Here is a 6248-nt window from a genome sequence, read left to right on the forward strand (position 1 = left end):
GCTGTTTGTATATTTTGGAGATTAATACTGTGTCAATTGCAGATTAATCCCTTGTTGGTCACATCATTTGCAAATATTTTCTTCCATTCTGTGGGTTGTCTTTTCATTTTGTTTATGGTTTACTTTGCTGTACAAAACATTTTAAGTTTAATTAGGTCCCATTTGTTTACTTTTGTTTATTACTCTAGGAGGTGGATCCAGAAAGATATTACTGCAATTTATGTCAAATAGTGTTCTGCCTATGTTTTCTTCTAAGAGTTTTATAGTACAGTCTTACATTTAGGTCATTAATACATTTTAACTTTATTTTTATATATGGTGTTAGAGAATACTCTTTTTTTTAGGTAAGAATTGGATTTATTTAGAGAGAAACACATTCCATAGACAGAGTGTAGGCCATCTCAGACAGTGAGGGGCTGAGAATATTCTTTTCACTTTTTTTATTAAATGTATTTATATTTATTTTTAAATGAAACAAAGATTAATATTTTTAATGATAAAAGGTACAATTCACAAGGAAGATAGACATCAAGAAGATAGGCATCATAAGCCATTAAACACCTAACAACAAAGAAACAAAGATAAGTAAAGCAAAAATCAGAAGAAATATAAGGGAAAAGAAAAAAATATATAATCATAGTGAGACATACTAACATTTCTCTGAGAATATTTTATCAAGTGCAGAGGAAATAAGAATAGGAGTATCTTGATTGATGTCATTAATAATTTAAATAGAATAGATTTCTATTTATATTAATTTCTATTGATCTTATATCCTACACAAATACATTTAAAATTTTGTATCTGACACGTCATTATTAGATTTCCTTAGGATATTTAGAAAAACTGGCAAAAAAATAAGCATTAATAAATTTCAAAAAGTAAAATTCTTTTTTGTGTGTGATTCAGTAGGCTGAGAATATCCTAATTTCAATTTTACATGTAGCTATCCAGTTTTCCCAGCACCACTTATTGAAGAGACTGTCTTTTCAACATTCTGTAGTCTTGCCTCCTTTGTCACAGAATAATTGATCACAGGTGTGTGGGGTTGTTTCTAGGCTTTCTATCCTGTTCCATGGATCTATAGTTCTGCTTTTGTGCCAGTACCATACTGTTTTGATGACTGTAGCTTTGCAGTATAGTCTGAAGTCAGGAGTCTGATTCTTCTAGTTCCATTTTTCCTTCTCAGGATTGCTTTGGCTATTCAGGGTCTTTTGTATTCCATACAAATTCTTTAAAATGTTTGTTCAGTTCTGTTAAAAATTTTATTGGTAATTTAATAGAGATTGCATTGACTATGTAGATTACTTTGGGTAGTATAGTCATTTTCACAATATTGATTCCTCCAATCTAGGAACATGGTATATCTTTCCATTTGTTTGTGTCCTCTTCAATTTCTTTAATCAGTGTGTTAGTTTTTGGAGTACAGGACTTTTGCCTCGTTCAGTTCATTTTAGTTCAGTCGCTCAGTCATGTCTGACTCTTTGAGACTCCATGGACTGCAGCATGCCAAGCTTCCCTGTCCATCACCAAGTTCCGGAGCTTACTCGTGTCCATAGAGTCAGTGATGCCATCCAACCATCTCATCCTTTGTCTTCTCCTTCTCCTCCCACCTTCAATCTTTCCCAGCATCAGGGTCTTTTCCAGTGAGTCAGTTCTTCACATCAGGTGGCCAAAGTATTGGAGTTTCAGCTTCAGCATCAGTCCTTCCATCCTTCCAATGAATATTCAGGACTGATTTCCTTTAGGATTGACTGGTTGGATCTCCTTGCAGCCCAAGGGACTCTCGAGAGTCTTCTTCAACACCACAGTTCAAAAGCATCAGTTCTTCAGTGCTCATCTTTCTTGATAGTCTAATTCTCACATCCATACATGACTACTGGAAAAACCATAGCTTTGACTAGACAGACCTTTGTTGGTAAAGTAATGTCTCTGCTTTTTAATATGCTGTCTAGGTTGGTCATAGCTTTTCTTCCAAGGAGCAAGTGTCTTTTACTTTCATGGCTGCAGTCACCATCTTCTGTGATTTTAGAGCCCCCCAAAATAAAGTCTCTCACTGTTTCCATTGTTTCCCCAACTATTTGCCATGAAGTGATGGGACCGGATGCCATGATCTTAATTTTCTGAATGTTAAGCTTTAAGCCAACTTTTTCACTCTCCTCTTTCACTTTCATCAAGAGGCTCTTTAGTTCTTCTGCACTTTCTGACAGAAGGGTGGCGTCATCTGCATATCTGAGGTTATTGATATTTCTCCCAGCAATCTTGATTCCAGCTTGTGCTTCATCCAGCCCAGCATTTCACATGATGTACTCCGCATAGAAGTTAAATAAGCAGGGTGACAATATACAGCCTTGACATATTCCTTTCCTGATTTGGAACCAGTCTGTTGTTCCATGTCCAGTTCTAACTGTTGCTTCTTGACCTGCATACAGATTTCTCAGACTGTAGGTCAGGTGATCTGGTATTCCCATCTCTCGAAGAATTTTCCACAGTTTGTTGTGATCCACACAGTCAAAGACTTTGGCATAACCAATAAAGCAGAAATAGATGTTCTTTCTGGAACTCTCTTGGTTTTTTGATGATCCAACAGATGTTGGCAATTTGATCTCTGCTTCCTCTGCCTTTTCTAAATCCAGCTTATACATCTGGAAGTTCACAGTTCATGTACTGTTGAAGCCTGGCTTGGAGGATTTTGAGCATTACTTTGCTAGCGTGTGAGATGAGTGCAATTGTGCAGTAGTTTGAACATTATTTGGCATTGCCTTTCTTTGGGATTGGAATGAAAACTGACCTTTTTCCAGTCCTGTGACCATTGCTGAGTTTTCCAAATTTGCTGGCATATTGAGTGCAGCACTTTAACAGCATCATCTTTTAGGATTTGAAATAGTTCAACTGGAATTCCATCACCTCCACTAGCTTTGTTTGTAGTGATGCTTCCTTACGCCCACTTGACTTCACATTCCAGGATGTCTGGCTCTAGGTGAGTGATCACACGATTGTGGTTATCTGGATCATGAACATCTTTTTTGTATAGTTCTTCTTTGTATTCTTTCCACCTCTTCTTAATATCTTCTGCTTCTATTAGGTCCCTACCATTTCTTTTGCCCATCTTTGCATGAAATGTTCCCTTGGTATCTCTAATTTTCTTGAGGATATCTCTAGTCTTTCCCATTCTGTTGTTATCCTCTATTTCTTTGCATTGATCACTGAGGAAGGCTTTCTTATCTCTCTTTGCTATTCTTTGGAACTCTGCATTCAGATGTGTATATCTTTCCTTTTCTCCTTTGCCTTTAGCTTCTCTTCTTTTCTCAGCTATTTGTAAGGCCTCCTCAGAAAACCATTCGGGCTTTTTGCATTTCTTTTTCTTGGGGATGGTTTTGATCACTACCTCCTGTACAATGTCATGGTCCTCTGTCCATAGTTCTTCAGGCACTCTATCAGATCTAATCCCTTTTATCTATTTGTCATCCACTGTATCATCAAAAGGGATTTCATTTAGGTCATACCTGAATGGTCTAGTGGTTTTCCCTACTGTCTTCAATTTAAGTCTGAATTTGGCAATAAGAAGTTCATGATCTGAACCAGTCAGCTCCTGGTCTTGCTTTTGCTTGACTGTATAGAGCTTCAAGTTTATTTCTAGGTATTTTATTCTTTTTGATGGGATGGTAAATGGTATTATTTCTTTAATTTTCTGATCTTTTGTTGTTAGTGTATAGAAATGTAACAGGTTTATGTGTATGAATTTTGTATTAATCCATTGGTTGTATTAATCACCTAATTTTGTATTAATTAATTAGGATTAAAGTTGTATCCTGCAACTTTACCAAATTCATTGATGAACTCTAGTATTTTTCTGGTGGCATAGTTAGGATTTTTTATGTATAGTATCATGTCATTTGCAAACAGTGATAGTTTTATTTTTCCAATTTTCATTCCTTTTATTTCTTTTTCTTCTCTGATTTTCATGAGTAAGACTTCCAAAACTATGTTGAGTAAAACTAGCAAGAGTGGATATTCTTGTCTTATTCCTGATCTTAGAGGAAATGCTTTCAGTTTTTTACTATTGAGAATAGATGTTTGCTGTGAGTTTGTTGTATATGGCCTTTATGATGTTGAAGTAGGTTCCCTCTATGCCCACTTTCTGGAAAGTTTTTCTCATAAATTGGTGTTGAATTTTGTCAAAATATTTTCTGTGTCTATGTAAATGATCATCTGATTTTTATTCTTCAATTTGTTGAGGTGGTGTATCACACTGATTAATTTGTGGGTACTGAAAAATCCTTGCTTTCCTGGGATAAATCCCACTAGATCATGGTGTGTAATCCTTTTAATGTGTTGTTGGATTTGGTTTACTAGTATTTTGTTGAGGATTTCTCTGTCTATGTTCATCAGTGATATTGACCTGTAATTTTCCTTTTTTGTGATATCTTTGATTTTGGTATCAGGGTGATGGTAGCTTTATACAATGAGTTTGGGAGTGTTCCTTCCTATGCAATTTTTGTGAAGAGTTTAGAAGGATAGGTGTTAACTTTTCTCTAAATGTTTGATAGAATTTGCCTGTGAAGCCATCTCATCGTGGACTTTTGTTTATTGGGAGCTTTAAATCAGTTTCAATTTCAGTACTTAAAATTGGTCTTAATATTTTCTATTTTTTCCTGGTTCAGTCTTGAGAGATTGTACCTTTCTAAGAATTTGTCCATTTCTTTTAGGTTGTCCATTTTATTGGCATGTAGTTTCTTGTAGTAGTCTCTTACAATGCTTTGTATTTCTGTGGTGTTCATTGTAAGTCCTCTCTTTTTTTCTTTTCATTTCTAATTTTATTGATTTGAGCCCTTTCCCCTTTTTTCTTGATGAGTCTGGCTAAATGTGTATCAGTTTATCTCACTGTTTCATTTTGTTTTCTATTATTTCTTTATTTCATTTATTTTGGCTCTGATCTTTATGATTTCTTTTCTTCTACTGACTTTGGGTTTTGTTTGTTCTTTCTGTAGTTGCTTTAGGTGTAAAGTTAAGTTGTTTATTTGAGATAGTTCTTGTTTCCTCAGGTAAGATTGTATTGCTACAAGCATCCCTCTTAGAAGTGTTTTCGCTGTGTCCCATCGGTTTTGGATCGCTGTTTTCATTTTCATTTGTCTCTACATGTTTTATTTCCTCTTTGGTTTCTTCAGCAATCTGTTGGTTGTCTGGTAACATATTCTTTAGCCTCCATCTGTTTGTCTTTTTGATAGTTTTTTCTCTTTTAGTTGATTTCTATCGGATAGTGTTGTGGTCTGAAAAGATGCTTGATATGATTTTCTTAAATTTACTGTTTGCTTCCTGGCCCAGCATATGATCTATCCTGGAAAATGTTCCATGTGCACTTGAAGAAGGTGTATTTTGCTGCTTTTGGATGGAATGTGCACACTCTCTCACTCTGTCTCTGTGTGTACGTGTATATATGTGTGTATATATATATATATATATATATATATATATATATACACACACACACATACATCAATTTAAGTCCATTTGGTCTAATATGTCATTTAAGGACTGTGTTTTGTTACTGATTTTCTGGTTGGATGACTTGTCCATTGATATAAGTGGGGTGACAAATTCTCCTACTTTGTGTTACTGCTAGTATATAATTGTGTTACTGCTAGTATCTCCTTTTATGGCTGTTAGTGTTTGCCTTATGTATTGAGGTGCTCCTATGTTGGGTACATATATAGTGACAATTGTTATATTTTCTTCTTGGGTTGACCCCTTGATCATGATGTAGCGTCCTTCTTTGTCTCTTGTAACAGTCTTTGTTAAAGTCTGTCTGATATGAGTACTGCTACTCCAGCTTTCTTTTGATTTTCATTTGCATGAAATACTTTTTTCTATCCTCTCACTTTTAGCCTGTATATGTTCATAGATCTGAGGTGGGTCTCTTGCACACAGCAAATATATGTCTTGTTTTTGTATTTACCCAGCCAGTCTGTATCTTTTGGCTGGAGCACTTTATTTACATTTAAGATAATTATCAATATGTAGTTCTTACTGCCATTTTGTTAATTGTTAGGATTTGTTTTTGTAGGTCCTTTTTCTTCACTTCCTTTTTTGTTCTCTTGTGATCGTCGGAGTTGTGTTTGGATTGCTTTTTCTTTCTTGTGAGGGTATCTATTGTAGATTTAGGTTAGCAGTTACCATGAAGTTTTGATATAGAAATAAATATATATATAAAATGTTAGTTTCTTAATTTAAAATGCATTTCTAATATT

Source organism: Dama dama, chromosome 33 (genome assembly GCF_033118175.1).
Source record: "Dama dama isolate Ldn47 chromosome 33, ASM3311817v1, whole genome shotgun sequence".
Taxonomy (NCBI): Eukaryota; Metazoa; Chordata; class Mammalia; order Artiodactyla; family Cervidae; genus Dama; species Dama dama.